Source organism: Podarcis raffonei, chromosome 11 (assembly GCF_027172205.1).
Source record: "Podarcis raffonei isolate rPodRaf1 chromosome 11, rPodRaf1.pri, whole genome shotgun sequence".
Taxonomy (NCBI): Eukaryota; Metazoa; Chordata; class Lepidosauria; order Squamata; family Lacertidae; genus Podarcis; species Podarcis raffonei.
This window is the reverse complement of record NC_070612.1, coordinates 61,634,518-61,652,888: the sequence shown is the minus strand read 5'-3', so window position 1 is coordinate 61,652,888 and position 18,371 is coordinate 61,634,518.

The following is an 18,371-nucleotide window of genomic DNA, read 5'->3' as shown; positions in this document are numbered from 1 at the left end:
AAATGGGATGTGAAACTATTTTTGAGACACTTTTTTAAAAACCTACCTCCTGAAGTTTTAAATCTGTTCAAAAGCATTTTATGTGAATCTGCTACCTCAGTTCAGCGGTGGACTAGTAAACTCTCATATTTGCACATGGTCTGGATATTGCTTGGTTCAGGCTTAGCCAAAGTGGTTCCCTTCAGATGTTGCTGGACTCCAGCTCCCATCACCCAACATGACCATTGGTTAGGAACAATGGAAGCTGGAGGGCACCAGGTTGGTTACCCCATTAGCATTATATTCTCAATTAAGCTCCACAGTCCCAATATGTAATCTGCTTTCATATACAAACATTTAAGCAGTCCTATACGTAGTTATTCAATCTAGTCTGAAGGTCCATACTACTTTTTCTCCTGCAATATCCAGCTGCCCTTTTACATACTAGTATTGATGACCACCACTGGATGGATGGCCTGTGATTAAAGTGAGCTGAATAGACAGGTTGTGAGAATTCTGTATGTACATACTCACTTTTATTACAAGATCCCAGTTCTTTTGCTTTCGCCAGTGGCTGCATTGGCATGTCATGCTAAACAAGCCATGGCTTTGCACAAGTGCATGAACAGGCTGATCCCAATGAGCCTCCTTGCTTCTCCTTGGGCTTTTAAGTAGATGTAGCATTGCAGCTAAACCATGCTTTGGTTGGTGTGTCTGAACTGAGGAATGTATTTAAGGTGTCTCCTCCTTACGCTGTTGCCAAGATTTGTCCTATGGTTACATGTGGTTGAGGAGGAGAAGCCTTAATCATCATCCTAAGTTTGGACAAGAAGCCAAACCTTGGCTTAGCTGCCATTCAACATTGATCTAAAAGGCTAATGGAAGAGCAAAGCAGATGTGAACACCTCTGGGAGTCAATGGTTATGACATGAAAACTAGGTCATTATATGGAAGTTTAAGAGAATGCTGTGTTGGTCAGTGCAAAGGTAAAGGACCCCTGACAGTTAAGTTCAGTCGCAGACGACTCGGGGGTTGCGGCGCTCTTCTCACTTTACAGGCCAAGTGAGCCGGCGTTTGTCCACAGACAGTTTTTCTGGGTCATGTGGCCAGCACGACTAAACCGCTTCTGGCGCAACAGAACACCAAAACCAGAGCAGCGCCATGGAAATGCTGTTTACCTTCCCGCCGGAGCGGTACCTATCTACTTGCCCTTTGACGTGCTTTTGAACCGCTGTGTTGGCAGGAGCTGGGACTGGCCTCCAGAAGATCAAAAGAGATTACGAGGCTCTGGGCAGGAAATTGAAGCAATTAAATGCACAAATTGTCATCTCATCTGTCCTCCCAGTTGAACGACGTGGCCCAGGGAGAGAGGGAAAAATAGTGGAAGTGAACAACTGGCTTCGCAAATGGTGTAAACAGGAACGGTTTGGATTCTTAGATCACGGAATGCAGTTTCTTGAAGATGGACTTCTGGCAAGCGATGGGCTGCACCTCACAACGGTTGGGAGGAATGTTTTTGCCAAAAATCTCAGAAACCTCATCAGGAGGGCTTTAAACTGACTAATGTGGGGGAGGGAGACAGTGCTCCTGAAGGTAGGAGTCTATCAATTGATGAAGATGATCATCCAAATGTCATAGACCGAATGGAGCAAACAGCATGCAGACCTAGTGGTGGGAGGAAAAAATCCTTAAATAAGAGACACGGGGGAATGATTAATGGACTTCAATGTCTGTACACTAATGCGCAAAGTATGGGAAATAAACAAGATGAGCTTGAGCTCTTGGTACAGCAAACTAAATATGACATAATAGGCATCACTGAAACCTGGTGGGATAAGTCCCACGATTGGAATGTAATAATGGAGGGATACAATCTATTTCAGAGAAACAGACCAGACAAGAAAGGAGGAGGAGTGGCGTTATATGTCAGGGGTGTGTATACCTGTGAAGAGATCCAAGATTTAGAACCTCAAAGCCAAAGTGAGAGCATTTGGGTCAAAATTAAGGGAGAGAAGAATAACAGTGACCTCATTGTGGGAGTTTACTATAGATCCCCAAGCCAAACGGAGGACATAGATGATGCCTTCCTGGAACAGATGGCCAAGCATGCAAAAGGAAGGGAGATAGTAGTAATGGGGGACTTCAATTACCCGGATATTTGTTGGATGTCAAACTCAGCCAAGAGCATAAGGTCAAACAGATTCCTCACTGGCCTTGCAGACAACTTCATTGTCCAGAAAGTGGGAGAAGCAACAAGAGGAACAGCCATTTTAGATCTGGTCCTAACCAATGTTGATGACCTGGTTAGTGGGGTAGAAGTGGAAGGATCATTAGGCGCGAGTGATCATGCTCTTCTGAAGTTTACTATACAGCGGAAAGGAGCAGCCAAGCATACTAGGACTCAATTTCTCGACTTTAAGAAAGCCGACTTCATAAAACTTAGGGAAGTGCTGGGTGAGATCCCATGGACAGTAATACTAAAAGGAAAGGGAGTTCATGATGGCTGGGAGTTTGTTAAGAGGGAGATAGTAAAAGCACAACTTCAGGCAATACCAATGAGACGGAAACATGGAAGGTGCCTAAAGAAGCCAGGGTGGCTATCTAAAGAACTTTTAACTGAGTTAAGATTAAAAAAGGATGTGTACAAAAAATGGAAAAGGGGGGAAACCACCAAAGAGGAATTCAAACAAATAGCCAGCACGTGTAGACACAAAGTCAGAAAAGCTAAAGCACAGAATGAACTCAGGCTTGCTAGAGAGGTTAAAAGCAACAAAAAAGGCTTTTATGGGTATGTTCGTAGCAAAAGGAAGAACAAAGAAACAGTGGGGTCACTCAGAGGAGAAGATGGTGAAATGCAAACAGGGGACACAGAAAGGGCTGAACTCCTCAATGCCTTCTTTGCCTCAGTCTTCTCCGATAAAGAAAACAATGCCCGACCTGAAGAATTTGGAGCAAATGATTCAGCAGAGGAAACACAGCCCAGAATAACTAAGGAGACAGTACAAGAATACTTGGCTAGTCTAGATGTATTCAAGTCTCCAGGGCCAGATGAACTGCATCCAAGAGTATTAAAAGAACTGGCAGATGTGATTTCAGAACCACTGGCAGTCATCTTTGAGAATTCCTGGAGAACAGGCGAAGTCCCGGCAGACTGGAGGAGGGCAAATGTTGTCCCTATTTTCAAAAAGGGGAAAAGAGAGGACCCAAATAATTACCGCCCAGTCAGTCTGACATCAATACCAGGGAAGATTCTGGAGCAGATCATTAAGCAAACAGTCTGTGAGCACCTGGAAAGGAATGCTGTGATCACCAATAGTCAGCATGGATTTCTGAAAAATAAGTCATGTCAGACTAACCTGATCTCGTTTTTTGACAGAATTACAAGCCTGGTAGATGAAGGGAACGCAGTGGATGTAGCCTACCTTGATTTCAGCAAGGCATTTGACAAGGTGCCCCATGATATTCTTGTAAAGAAGCTGGTAAAATGCGGTCTTGACTATGCTACCACTCAGTGGATTTGTAACTGGCTGACTGACCGAACCCAAAGGGTGCTCATCAATGGTTCCTCTTCATCCTGGAGAAGAGTGACTAGTGGGGTGCCACAGGGTTCTGTCTTGGGCCCGGTCTTATTCAACATCTTTATCAACGACTTGGATGATGGACTCAAGGGCATCCTGATCAAATTTGCAGATGACACCAAACTGGGAGGGGTGGCTAACACCCCAGAGGACAGGAACACACTTCAAAACGACCTTGACAGATTAGAGAACTGGGCCAAAACAAACAAGATGAATTTTAACAGGGAGAAATGTAAAGTATTGCACTTGGGCAAAAAAAATGAGAGGCACAAATACAAGATGGGTGACACCTGGCTTGAGAGCACTACATGTGAAAAGGATCTAGGAGTCTTGGTTGACCACAAACTTGACATGAGCCAACAGTGTGACGCGGCAGCTAAAAAAGCCAATGCAATTCTGGGCTGCATCAATAGGAGTATCGCATCTAGATCAAGGGAAGTAATAGTGCCACTGTATTCTGCTCTGGTCAGACCTCACCTGGAGTACTGTGTCCAGTTCTGGGCACCACAGTTCAAGAAGGACATTGACAAACTGGAACGTGTCCAGAGGAGGGCAACCAAAATGGTCAAAGGCCTGGAAACGATGCCTTATGAGGAACGGCTAAGGGAGCTGGGCATGTTTAGCCTGGAGAAGAGGAGGTTAAGGGGTGATATGATAGCCATGTTCAAATATATAAAAGGATGTCACATAGAGGAGGGAGAAAGGTTGTTTTCTGCTGCTCCAGAGAAGCGGACACGGAGCAATGGATCCAAACTGCAGGAAAGAAGATTCTACCTAAACATTAGGAAGAACTTCCTGACAGTAAGAGCTGTTCGACAGTGGAATTTGCTGCCAAGGAGTGTGGTGGAGTCTCCTTCTTTGGAGGTCTTTAAGCAGAGGCTTGACAACCATATGTCAGGAGTGCTCTGATGGTGTTTCCTGCTTGGCAGGGGGTTGGACTCGATGGCCCTTGTGGTCTCTTCCAACTCTATGATTCTATGATTCTATGATTCTATGACTGAGCAACGGGAGCTCACCCCGTCACGGGGATTCGAACTGCCGACCTTCTGATTGGCAAGCCCAAGAGGCTCAGTGGTTTAGACCACAGCAACTTCTCACCTGCACCATCCCAGGGGTAGTATGTTGGAAGCCTACATAAAATATAACTCAACATGACCCCCCTTTCCCTCAATGCTCATCCTAGGATTCAACAATGACAATAAGACGACAGTCCAAATAAAACTTTTCTCCATGTGAAAAGAAGTATGGGTGAAAGAACATAATACCCAGGCAGGCCTTCTGCCCACCAAAGAATTACCATCCAGTCAGTGATTTGAAAAGTGATTTGTTTCCCACAATGCCCTTGTAAAACAGTGCAGGAACGCATGGCAACAACTTTGGCATGGAGTTGAAGTTCTCTGGTCTGCTGGGATTGAAGATACGTAATTTGATATTTTCATCATGGGTAGTATTAAAGATGGTATCAGTTTATCTGAAACTGGGTTTTCATATTTTTTTTCATAAAAGTATATGAAATTGAAGTGTCTTAAAAATAAAGCTGTCTAGAGAGACAAAACAGCATGACTCTGTAGGATGGATTTAATATGATAGGTGAATCAGGTTGTGATTCTAACCAGTTATTATGGAGTCAGTTCCACTGAACACAGTGGATCTTGCTTCTGAGCAGCTATGCATTGCATTGTGCTGTGAATATAGCAAATCAGTTTTCTTATTTTGCTTCTCCAAATTACTAGATGCTAGAAGTAACTAGGATTAACCATTAAAAGTGATAGGATATTTTGATAGATTAGTTTCTGTCAAATTAAGGTGTCAAATTATTAGGCTTGGCATTATATCAGCATATGATTAATGTTCGTTATAGTACACTCTTGGAATGTAAAATAAAATGTGGGAGAACCTCTTCACATTTGATAAGAATACATAATTAAAAAGTGAAATGTTACTTGGTTTTTATGTGAAATCAATCACTTTAATTGGAAAGAAGTATCCCTTATTTCTATTGGTAATTGGGCTCTTGATAATTTTAAATCAGGATTCATGACAGTTTGTGATAAATTGGCTCTTTTTAGGCTAAAAGAAGCTCAGAAGTTATAATTACCCATGGATTACTCCTGGATGGCTAGATCAAAGAGATGGAAGGAGACAGAGAGAAAAGCTGTTTAGTACATGAAGATTTATTAGGTTTTTAAGCAGCTAAAGAATTAAGTGTGTATTGGTAGCAAAAACAAAAGCTTATGCAGCAACTGAAATCCCAGGGAAAAATGGGTCTTGAAGGACCAGAAAGATAGAGAGAGGTAAGGGGTATTTTAGGCCATGCATTAATCTGCAAACATTTGGGCTGAGGAAATTATGTGTTGGGGATTTAAGTGTGTGGAACTATTGTAGCAGGAATTGCCAGTAAAATGATTAGAGCCATAATTTAGCTAAATCAGAGCTCTTGGGTTTAGTTGTCTCGCTTTGTTTTCAAAGCTTAGGATATCCATAGCTGTATATGCTTAAAAATAATATGCAAATATTTGTTTGAGTGGGTAGAGATTAGGCATAATGGAAGGGGGTGGGAGAGGGCAAAGTCCACCACATACCTGACAGCTCTAGTTGGCAGTCAGCCACAGGCAGCTGCAACTCAACAACCCCCCACTCACATCAGTTATCCCTACTTATACTGTATGTTGATGTAAATACGTTCTGGAGCAACAGGCAACGAAAAACCAGTGTTTCCTCTTGGGAGTCCTTACTGCCTGAAGGCAAAATTGCCAGGTATAGACTTTAGATACTAGAGCAGTTTGATAGAGAATTCATTATGCATTAAATAAACTATAGTTAAACAGTAACCTGCTTCATAATGGACGTTAACAATCCGTAAATGATGCAATACACTCATGAAGCAGAAGATCACAGTCTATTTCATGGAAATAATGGTTTGCTTAAGGCACAAGCAAGGCAAGTTCTAGATTAGTCAAATCGCCAAACTAGGCATGATGGTGGTGGCAGACACATGTGATACAAACTCACCCAGTAAGGATCTGGTCATTGGTCCTGCTGGCCATATCTTTATGGTGGCCTGTCCCGCAAGTGCAAAGAGACTCTGGGAAGCTGAAACTTCCCATAAACTACCACATTTCACACAGCACCAAGTCTCTGGGGCTTTGGCTGCTCCACTTTGACAAAACTTTGACTCTGTGCATCCCATATATGTACACACACACCCAACCCAGAATCCTGGGACCTGTAGTTCACTTCAGAGCTATAATTCCCAATATCCTTAAGAAACTACAGTTCTCATGAACTGTTTTCGGGGGTGGGAGTGAAGTTGTGCTTTAAATATATGGTGTGTACAGAAACTCCCAGCAATGTTCTGCTTGGTTATTTCTTTTGCTTTGATTTGAAATTAAACCTCATTTTTAAAAACTGGTAAGTAACATTGCTTTGTGCACAAAACAAAGTAAGAAAAATTTCACTCGCAGCTCAGTCTCAAACATACTGTATGCCTGCAATATCTGTAGGCCTTTAATAGTAGAACAAACACACAGAAGAGAGATTCAAAACCCTGACCTTCGAGGTTCCTACCTCCCCTTTACCTCCAAGTGATCTTCAGGTTACCTCCTCACTACTACCCCAAGCACTCTTCTAGAGGCCGATCCCCCAAGTCAGGGATTTTTTTTATAAAAAAAACAACAACCCCAAAACCTCAAAGCCACACACTCTTCCTGTTCCACACACATTTAATACTTCTATTTGCACTCAAAGAGAAACTCTGCAAGTATTTATGGTATGTCAGTCAGGTCTCTGCAGCACTCTGCAATTCCAATCCAACACTATGGCAAAAAGGTCCTTCCTATGTATCTCTAAGCCAAAGAACTGGGACAGGAAAAGGTAGCTGTACGAAATGCAGGATGTTGCTGCAACTTAGTTTGCTGGTAACCCCATGAATCTGGCTGAAGAGAAAGGAGGGACAACAGTTTCTGCTTTATTGATGTTTGCTAGGGAGGTAAGTGGACACATGCACATAAACGAATGTCTCTCAACTCAAGTTTCTGGAGCTCTCACTGCAGAGAGAATATAGGAGGTCCGCCTTAAACCAGATGCAGAAAATAAGCACTGTGCTTTCTTAATATTTCTTTGCATGCAAAACATACAGCCATTCCAGTCATGGCAGCAAAGTGCAAAGTCACAAAATAAATAAATAAATAAATAAATAAATAAATAAATAAATAAATAAAATAATAATAATAATTGAGATGGGAAGTTATAAAACAATATGCCTGCAGTGTGTATCTAAATAACAGAAAAATGTTTTTTAAAAACAACAAGCCTGAATTTTGCTGGGCTTTTGGAAGGCGGTAGTCTCATAGAAAGTGTGATAAACCAGTTCTCTGCTGTTACCAGTGCTTTTTTTCTCTAAAAAATGTTTAGGGCTACTCTCCTTTTCCTACTCATATTGAAATACTGCCCCTCAATGAGGCCAAACTTAGATTCACAAAGTGTTTAGGGGTATGCACCCCCCCCCATAAAAAAGCACTGGCTGTTACTGATCTAACTTCTGTAAACCTTACTTTGGCAAAAGTTGATCATGCACCTGTAAGACTACAACTACAGAGCTCCAAGTCTGAATCCATTCACTAATCATATTACATGTGTTAGCAAGAAGGAACTGGTTTGTTCTCTAACTAGGCCTCTCTGAACCACAGAGCCCATAGCTTGCTTGGATATTCTGAGAGGCACCAGGTTGGGAAAGGCGGACCTACATACATGCAGTTCCTACCAAAATGAGGAGGGTAGTAGTAGGAACTCTGGTTACAGTCCCACTCCATCCATGTGTTGACTGAATGCCTGGTCTGGAGCATGAGAAGAGGGCTACAAGGATTTCCAGCTGTGTCCTAAACATTGACTCATTGTTAGGTACTAAGCCTGGATCCTAGAACAATAGGCAGGTAGGATCCTAGAATGCAACAACCTGATTGGCTTGCAGGAGCAGCCCAGTCAGGCCCCAGGAAGCAGTCAACCTGCCTGTTAGGCAGGTAGGATCCTAGAATGCAGCATCTGATTGGCTTGCGGGAGCTGCCCAATCAGGCTCCAGGAGGGAAGCAAAATCAGCCAATCAGGTGGGACCCATTGTGTAAATAATGTATATAGAGGCAGAAGTTTTGGGGGAAATTCATTCACTGTTTTACGAGCTGCAATAAAGAGCATGAAATCACTACGTGACTCTGAGTATATTTTACTCATACTGAGGAAATTTTAGGGGACTGACCTTTGCTGCAACCTGGAAGACAGTTTGTGTGACGAACCTTCCCCATCACTTCATTTCTATACCCGGAAACACTCCACTTAGTTAATGCTGTTAAGACATACGCACTGAGACTGGAAAATGTTGACTGTATACTAAGGTTACCAGATTTTTTTCAATGAATCCAGAGACACTTTTCAACTTCCTACTAAATAGATGGATTTTGTCAGGGGACTGATTTGTAAATCTGGGGACTGTCTCTGGGCAACAGGGACGTCTGGTAACCTTGCTGTATACCAGGGAAAAAATGCTAGAAAACCTTCTGTTTAGCTCAGGTAGTGTAAACTGCTTTGTTAAGCAGTCACAAATAATGAATGACAGCAGCAATTTCCTGAAACCACTGGGATTGTGCTCAAATTTTGACAGAATGCTAACTATCCACTTTAAGTGCTATTACTTCTGCTATTTCTCAGCAGCTTTCTGGATATGCACTGCACTTTTACAACCCTAAAATGTGCTGAACATTATGTCAAAGACATGGAGTGATGCAGGGAGACACACACTTTCTTTTTACACTATATACGACAACACTATTTCCCAAAGAAAATCCCTTCCCCAGAAAGCTGCAATTACTCTGTATGATAAACCAAAAAGGTGCCCTCATGAAGGGAAGTCATCAAGATGCAGTTTCTAATCAGTCAGCTGTGCAATATGGAGGTTTATTTATCAACAACAGCATCTTCCTGTACTAGTTAGCAATTATTGTTATTACTATATTTTATATTTTTTTATCCGCCCTTCACCTTAATGTTAAGGGAAGGTTACAACCATTTAAAAATACAATATTAAAAGCAGTGAAAACAAATTACAGTCAAGGGAACAGAGTTGGCCCTAAACTGTATCTCTCAGACAGCAAAGGCAAAGAGGTGCATCATCAGTGTATGAAAGGCCTTGGTGGGGCTGACACTATTTTTCTTTCTTTTGCTTTAGAGGAGACAAACCTTTAAAAAGTTTTGAGAAAAGAAAAAGGGACTCACTTCTTCCTATCCTGCAGCCTGGCCAGTCTCCTTCCCCACACCCAGCCCTGCTTTCCATGTGGCAGTGATGGCAGTTGCCTTGATGCCTTCATTTTAGAAATGTATTACAAAGTGGATCTGCTGCTGCAGGTAGCCATGCCTACCATCTTCATTTCCCAGAATGCTTCTGAGCCCATGTTGTTGGGTCCGAATGTAAAGATGAGAGGCACAGCAAACTGGAGAAAGAAGATGAAAGGCCTCACTGTCTGGAGCATCACTCTGTGTGCCCACTCAGTAAAAAGTTAAAAAGAAATGGAGGAAAAGACATAGCAGCAACTGCGGCTGAAGGAGGGGCCCTCAGATCTGCATCCCATAGTCCAGCTCTGTGTTTAGAGGTATGCACACCATACATTTAAAGTTCCCCAAAAGAATTCCAGGAACCGTAGTATACCCACCACAGAGCTCCATTTTATAGCACCCTTAACAAGCTACAGCTCCCATGTTTCTTGTGTGGGGGTGTGCTTTATCTCTATAGCAGTGGTGTCCAAACTTTTTTCAAAGAGGGCCAGATTTGATGAAGTGAAGGGCTGTGAGGGCCGACCAAAGGGCTGACCAAAGTTGTTAACCTTTGTTAGGATTGAAGTTGTTGAGCATTTTTTAGGGTAGGAGTTGTTGAGGATTTTACCCCAGGAAATAAACTACAACAGCGGGTCGGATTAGGCCCCAAAACGGACTTTGGACATGCCTGCTCTATAGCATGGATGCAGCCAAAATCACATGAACCTCCTGTGGTGGAATGAGCTTCACAATTAGGGTGCAGTGACCCGGGCCAGTATTTTAGGTACTCTGGACCAAAGCCATTCAGCGTATTATAAATAATAGCCAACTCTTTGAATTGTGCCTGGAAGAGTAAACTAGTGCTGATGCTCCAAAATGGGCATCTTGGCTGCTGAATTCTTGACCAACTGAAGATTTCAAAAGCAGTTCATATGTAGTCCCATATAGAGTACATTGCAGCACTCTAGTCTTGGTTACCATGTAACCATGGCATGTGTTACTGCAGCTATGCAAAATTCTGAGCTGACTGTAGTTTATTCTTTTTTAAAAAATGATTCTTCATGGCTGCTACTCAGTTATAACAATCTGTCAAAGCCTGAGCCTTGCAGAAGCTCTTTGAAACATCGTGGAATTCTGTCTGCAGGAAGGCCTGTCAATAACCACCCTCCTTGCAGAGCTTGTTTGCTTCGCTAGATTTGTAGGCCAATCGTTCTTGAAGTTTTGCAAGAGATAATGATCAAAGCAAGGCTAGGTTCTAACATCCTTTGCTCCTTTAGGAATCTGGGGAAGCCCTCCTGCTGATACATCTGAGAAACTGATATGAATCTTCTCATGCAACTTCTGGATCAATAGTGGATACCGAAGCTCCAATTTTCAAGAGAACTCTATTACGGGTGTCTACTTTCCTGCTGTGTTTCACTATGTGGCAGCAAAAGATAAATGTCCTAACAATGTCCTCTCTACGTGAAGAATAGGATCTAATATTTAAGATTTGGGTCAGGGTCACTCAGGATTATTTGTTATCATAGCACTTAAAAGGCTTCACCAATCCCATAGTTTAGGGATTCACAAAGGGCATAGGCTCTGCTTAGCCTTCTCCATCCTTAGTTTATGATTGGGGGAAAATAGTGACAATGTAACAGGAAGAGCTGGGTATGTTTTTAGTGTCACCCGGCTGCCACACAGAGCTCTGTTATAAATGAGTTCAGACACCAGTCTATTGATTTTAGGGCAAGCCATACAATGACAGACATCTTTAGAATAGTTTGGGAATGTACTCCCAGGTGTTTGATAATAGACTGATTTCTCCCAGGTCACATATGTCAACAAGACATAAGATCCGTGTTTAGGAAAAGGATTTTCTGTACTGCATCTCTCTCTTTTCAGGTTGCCATCAATATTAGATTGTTCCACCCCCCCTCTCCCCCTTCTCTTCTCCCCCAACCTTATACATTACTGATTCTATGACTTGAAAAAAGAGATGTTGCACATACTTTTGTAACCAAAGAAAATATTTTAATAAAAAATATTTTTTTAAAAATAGATTAGATTGTTCCTCAACTGAGCTTAGCAACAGTGTGGTTCAATTCTCAGCTTGCCAGGCCAAACAATTAATAGAACAGTTATTAGCCAGCAGCCTCTTTGGAGCTTCCTCCCACAGTCACAGACTGGTTGAAGTAATAGCTCATATTGGGCTTGAATTTTTAAAAACAGTCCCAGGATGTCTGCCTGAAAAAACTGCATGCTCCTTTATGTATTAGTATGTGTTATCTATATATATATTGCAAGGATTGTTCCATGTAATTGTAGATCCTTTGGTCTTTTTCTTTCCTTTTTGTTATATACTAAGCTTGGATCCTAGAACAATAGGCAGGTCGGATCCTAGAATGCAACAACCTGATTGGCCTGTAGGAGCAGCCCAATCAGACCCCAGGAGGAAGTTAATCAGCCTATTAGGCCGGTAGGATACTAAGATGCAACAACTGATTGGCCTGCCGCAGCAACCCAATCAGGCTCCAGGAGGGAAACAATCAACCAATCAGACGGTACTCATTGTGTAAATAATGTACCGTATATAAAGCCAGAGGTTCGGGAGGGCGGACGGGCGGCGGAATTCAATCACTGTTCCTATGAGCTGAAATAAAAAAGCATGAAATTACTACTTGACTCTGAGTATATTTCACTTTTCTTTTCTTTTTTCCCCTCCCCCCCCGTAGAGTAGCATTTGAGCCTTTGCATAGTACAAATGACTAATGGTGGCAAGAATATGAATATGCATGTAAGCGATTGGGAGGGGGGGGAATTTGTGGCTCTCCAAATGCTGTTAAGACTCCAACTCCCCTCAGCCCCATTCACATTGCCATTGGTCGGGGATGCTATGAGCTGGACTCCAACCATATCTGGAGGCCACAGGTGCACGATCCCTGCTGCACATGGAACTTGTATAGAGGGGAGGTGAACAAAATACTTAAAAATCTAAAAAACCCCTGAGAAATAAAATGTATATTAAAAACGATTAGGACGTTTCTGTGTGCATTTGTGGGATGATGGTGGGAGTCAGGTGTCTGCAACATGTTGCTGCTGTTTACCACTTTTGAGAAAGACAGTTGGGGCAGCCCAGTGTTCTGTAGGTGATGGTCTTCAGGAAAGGGCACAACTTCCAAAGCATCTTCCAAACCAGCTTATCTGCAGTCTGGATGAGCTCGCAAGTTGCTCAGCACATGGCCTTGCCACAGGGATTGTGATCCGGGGTGGAACTCTAAGCCTAGAAGTGGGTACCCCCCCCCCAGATGATACAAGGCAACCAACACAGTTTCTTGTTTACGTGTTACATTAAGCCAAACCATGGCGAATGAGCAAACATGCAGGTTCCTGGAGAAGAAGTCGTGGCCCCTTTGTTCCTGTTTGTTTTGCTGCTGTGCTAGGATAACCCATGGTTTGATGTAGTGGGTCATCCAAACTCAGGATTGTGCTTTTTCTGGGAGAGCTAAATCATAAACCCAGGCTAGGATAACACACTAAGCCAAACTACAATTTAGCTCAGTGCAGCATAGCTGTAAAAAAGAAGCAGGCGCAACCTCCTCTCTGGGAGACTGCATATTTGATTGCTCATTTGCACTAAGCCACTTGTTACATGTGAACAGGAACATTATGTCATGGAATACATTCAGGCTAAGACGTGCACCTAAAAAGTTACAAGATGTTCCATGGCCTGCTGTAGTCTATTTAATTGTGTGTATGTATATAAAAGGTAAAGGGACCCCTGACCATTAGGTCCAGTCGTGGCTTTACTTTCTCGCTTTACTGGCCGAGGGAGCCGGCGTACAGCTTCCGGGTCATGTGGCCAGCATGACTAAGCCGCTTCTGGCGAACCAGAGCAGCACATGGAAACGCTGTTTACCTTCCCACCGGAGTGGTACCTATTTATCTACTTGCACTTTGACGTGCTTTTGAACTGCTAGGTTGGCAGGAGCAGGGACTGAGCAACGGGAGCTCACCCCGTCGCGGGGATTCAAACCGCCAACCTTCTGATCAGCAAAGTCCTAGGCTCAGTGGTTTAACCCACAGTGCCACCCGATAAAATAAAAATCTTTTTATTAAAATAAAAAAATGAAGTTGATATTCTAAATATTTCTATGGCTTTCTATTTACCTAATATAAGTAAAAAAATTAAATAGTGAGGCTCCCAGATAGTAACAACTAGGTACCTGGGTCCCACCTGAATTCCATCCCTATTATTGTGGTTGGGCCACCTGCCCTTTGAACAGCTTTCCATACAGAATGCACTGCAGTCACAACCACCACTATTTAGTATGCCAAATGACTTAATCATTAATTAATTCTGAATGTAATTAGTATACAATTACAGAGTTTATAAATAAATAGTATTCTGGCAGATTGGAAGCTCATTTGCTTTGATTAGTATAATTGTGATGCACAGGCACATAAAACTTGTGAATCATTTCATTACAGTGTACCAGATATGACACATTTTAATAACTAATAATATTAGAGTTTTATAGGCGAATATTTTAAGTTACTTTTAGTAATATTGATAGGATTAATCATGGATGCCGTTATGTCATTGCTTGATGAGATCATGCAAATTCAGCTATATGGATGACTGTAAAATGCAACATTTAAGAGATCTTGGCTACATAAACTATTGCAAAATATAATATTTCAAGTTAATGCAATTGTTTACTGAGGAGGGGAACAGGAAAAATCAATTTTGAATCTCTTAGGCAGGCAGCCACAGATCTTTTGCATAGATTTTGTGGAGCCTGCACTCAGAGTTGTTCTGATACCATCAGATTTATCTCTAATTTTTATGGGATTTTAAACACTTTGTGCATGGTGGGGGTTTTTGGGTTTTTTTAAGTTCCTAGTGCTTTCTGTAATCATTTGATGCTCTTTTCCAAAGACTTGATTTTACCATCCGCTGTTCAAACTACAAACGCATGAGGGAGACAAAGCCTTAGGTAATGAGGGAAGTAATTGCTGTGCTCTGAAGCCTGCTGTAATTTTAGCCAGAAAATTATTAGAAATCTTGGGGAAATTTTGCATATGCTTTCCTAATGTAGGTATGATGAAAGTAATCTTTTTTAAAAAAATAGTATGCATGTTCACCTGAACATGCCTTTCTTTTACTACTGATCAAATATTTGGGTGTACATTAGTATTTTTAAGAAAGACAAATTTTGCATCCCCTTCATCGAATTTAGCCTACAATCCAGCATTGATTTCAACTGGAGAGTTAAGCATTTAAAAGTACTTTGGAAACTCACACCATAACTGCTAGGAATCAGGCACCGGCAGAAAAACTATGTTTGGAAAACGTGATTATTAAAGCGTATCAGATTGGTGGTTCTCTGCGAGTATGATTTTAAGAAAACTGTGATTGCTTGTGTTGGCTATTTGCAGTTTAGTTGCGCTGGGGAGACCACACAATACAAGGAACTCAAAAATAACTTTAACAAGGTTTTAATAACAAAAACAAAAACTCCTTTTACACTAAATATATCAACAAGCATGACCCAACCACCAACCCATCCCGCAGGGGACTGAGCGAGCTAGGTGCTGCTCTGCATATACTATACCCAACTGCTGACACAGTTTAATTAACACAACTTAGCAGCACCTGCTATACTGTTTCACAGCTGTAAAACTGGGTCTTGTTATTTGCTCTGGCCCTTAAAGACATACACATCTTGTGGAACAATAATGAACCTTCACATTTAAAGAGACCATTCAACAGCTTGACCTGCTCATTCATTGTAGTTTAGAGCCAATGTCCACTGCTCCTAGCAAAATCCCCATTCATTGTTTCATTCCATGCCGGTGCTTGAGGGCTACTAATGTGTCCGGTGCAGAAACAGTGATGAAGCAGAGGTGTGGAGTTACTTCAAATGCAACTGTTAACGCCATGGAGACATGTGTGTGCATTTGGCTTACACCTTTCATCACTAGTGATTGAAATCTCTCTCCCCCACTAATTTAGGGACACATGAAGTTGCCTTACAGCAAGAGAAACCACCGGTGCATCTGGCTTGTTACCGTCAACACTGACTTCCCTTTCGTCCCGTCCTTCTATCTGACACTTAAGAAAGCACCCCCTCGGTTTATTTGGGTGGGGTTTTGGGGTTTGGGGATGTGCCAATTGTATTTATAAACAGTCTGTCCCATTTGAATCAAGTGCAAATGGCAACCTTTATTAAGACAAAGACCAAACAAAAACAACCCACCTCAAACTAGATGATAAAAAGCTATTGGAAGTTCAGGCCAGGCAGATGGGTTACATTGATTCCAGAGCAGTTTGTTCCTTTTTTTTTTTTTAATAAATTTTTATTAGTTTTCCAACACATATTAAAAGACAATACAAAACAATACCTAAACAAACAAACATATAAACACGTATAATTTCTTAACCTTCTTTTCCTTAAGCCTTCTTTCAGCGACTTCCCCATACCTCCTTTTTCTGCATCCCTGTTTTAAATCTTTCCAGCAACCCCTAATTTTAATTACTTATAACATTTCCTTTCAATCCTTTTTCTCATGTCCAATTGTTTATCGCTGCAATTCTATTTTGCATTACTCATAACATTTTAACACTCATTAATTTTACAACAGTTCTTAAGATAAACTTTAAATTTCTTCCAATCTTCCTCCACCGTCTCTTTCCCTTGGTCGCGGATTCTGCCAGTCATCTCAGCCAGTCCCATGTAGTCAATCACCTTCGTCTGCCATTCTTCCAGTGTGGGTAGTTCTTGTGTCTTCCAGTACTTTGCTAAAAGTACTCTTGCTGCTGTTGTCGCATACATAAAAAACGTCCTATCTTTCTTTGACACCAATTGGCCTACCATGCCCAGGAGAAAGGCTTCTGGTTTCTTCACAAAAGTGCATTTAAGCACCTTTTTCATTTCATTATAGATCCTTTCCCAGAAAGCCTTAATCTTTGGGCACGTCCACCAAAGGTGATAAAAAGTACCTTCAGTTTCATTACATTTCCAGCATTTGTTATTGGGCAAATGATAAATTTTTGCAAGCTTGACTGGGGTCATGTACCACCTATAAATCATTTTCATAATATTCTCTCTTAAGGCATTACATGCCGTAAACTTTATACCGGTGGTCCATAACTGTTCCCAGTCAGCAAACATAATGTCATGTCCAATGTCCTGTGCCCATTTAATCATAGCTGATTTAACCATCTCATCCTGTGTGTTCCATTTCAACAGCAAGTTATACATTCTTGACAAATTCTTAGTACTGGGTTCCAGAAGCTCTGTTTCTAATTTCGACCTCTCCACCTGAAAGCCAATTTTCCTGTCCTGTTTAAAAACTTCATTTATCTGGTAATAATGAAGCCAGTCTCTTACTTTAGACTTCAATTTCTCATAACTCTGCAATTTAACTTTTCCCTCCTCATGCTCTATAATTTCCCAGTATTTCGGCCATTTGGATTCCATATTTAATTTTTTCACTTCCTTAGCTTCCATCGGTGACAGCCACCTGGGGGTTTTATTTTCCAACAAATCTTTGTACCTAATCCATACATTGTATAGGGCTTTTCTAACAATATGGTTTTTAAAACCTTGGTGAATTTTAACCTTGTCATACCATATATATGCATGCCAGCCAAATCTATTGTTGAACCCTTCCAAGTCCAAAATATCTGTATTTTCAAGAAGCAGCCAATTTTTCAGCCAGCAAAAAGCCGCTGATTCATAGTACAGTTTTAAGTCCGGCAGGGCAAACCCCCCTCTTTCTTTTGCATCAGTTAGTATCTTAAATTTTATTCTGGGCTTTTTGCCCTGCCAGACAAATCTAGATATATCTTTTTGCCACCTCTTGAAACAATCCATTTTGTCCACAATCTGCAATGTTTGAAACAGGAATAACATTCTCGGCAAAACATTCATCTTGATAACAGCAATTCGGCCTAACAAGGAAAGTCTCAAACTTGACCATATTTCTAAGTCTTTTTTCACTTCTGCCCAGCATTTCTCATAGTTATCTTTAAATAAATTCACATTCTTGGATGTCAAATTTATCCCCAGGTATTTCACCTTTTTTGCTACCAATAAACCAGTATCACTCTGGAATTTCTCTCTTTCTGCAACTGTTAAATTTTTATCCAGTACTTTCGTTTTCTGTTTGTTCAGCTTAAAGCCTGCTACTTGACCAAATCCTTGTATTAACTCTAAAACTCTTCTCGTACTAGTGTCTGGCTCTTGTAAAGTTAAAACTAGGTCATCTGCAAATGCTCTCAGTTTGTACTGTTTAGCTCCGACCTGAATCCCTTTAACCAGCTGGTCCCCTCTAATCATGTTTAATAAAACCTCCAGGACAGATATAAAAAGCAGTGGGGATATTGGGCATCCCTGTCGTGTCCCTTTTTCAATAGCAAATTCTTCTGTAACCACATTATTTACAATCAGTTTTGCTTTTTGTTCAGAGTAAATCGCACTTATACCATTCTCAAAACCTTGGCCTACCCCCATCCCTTGGAGA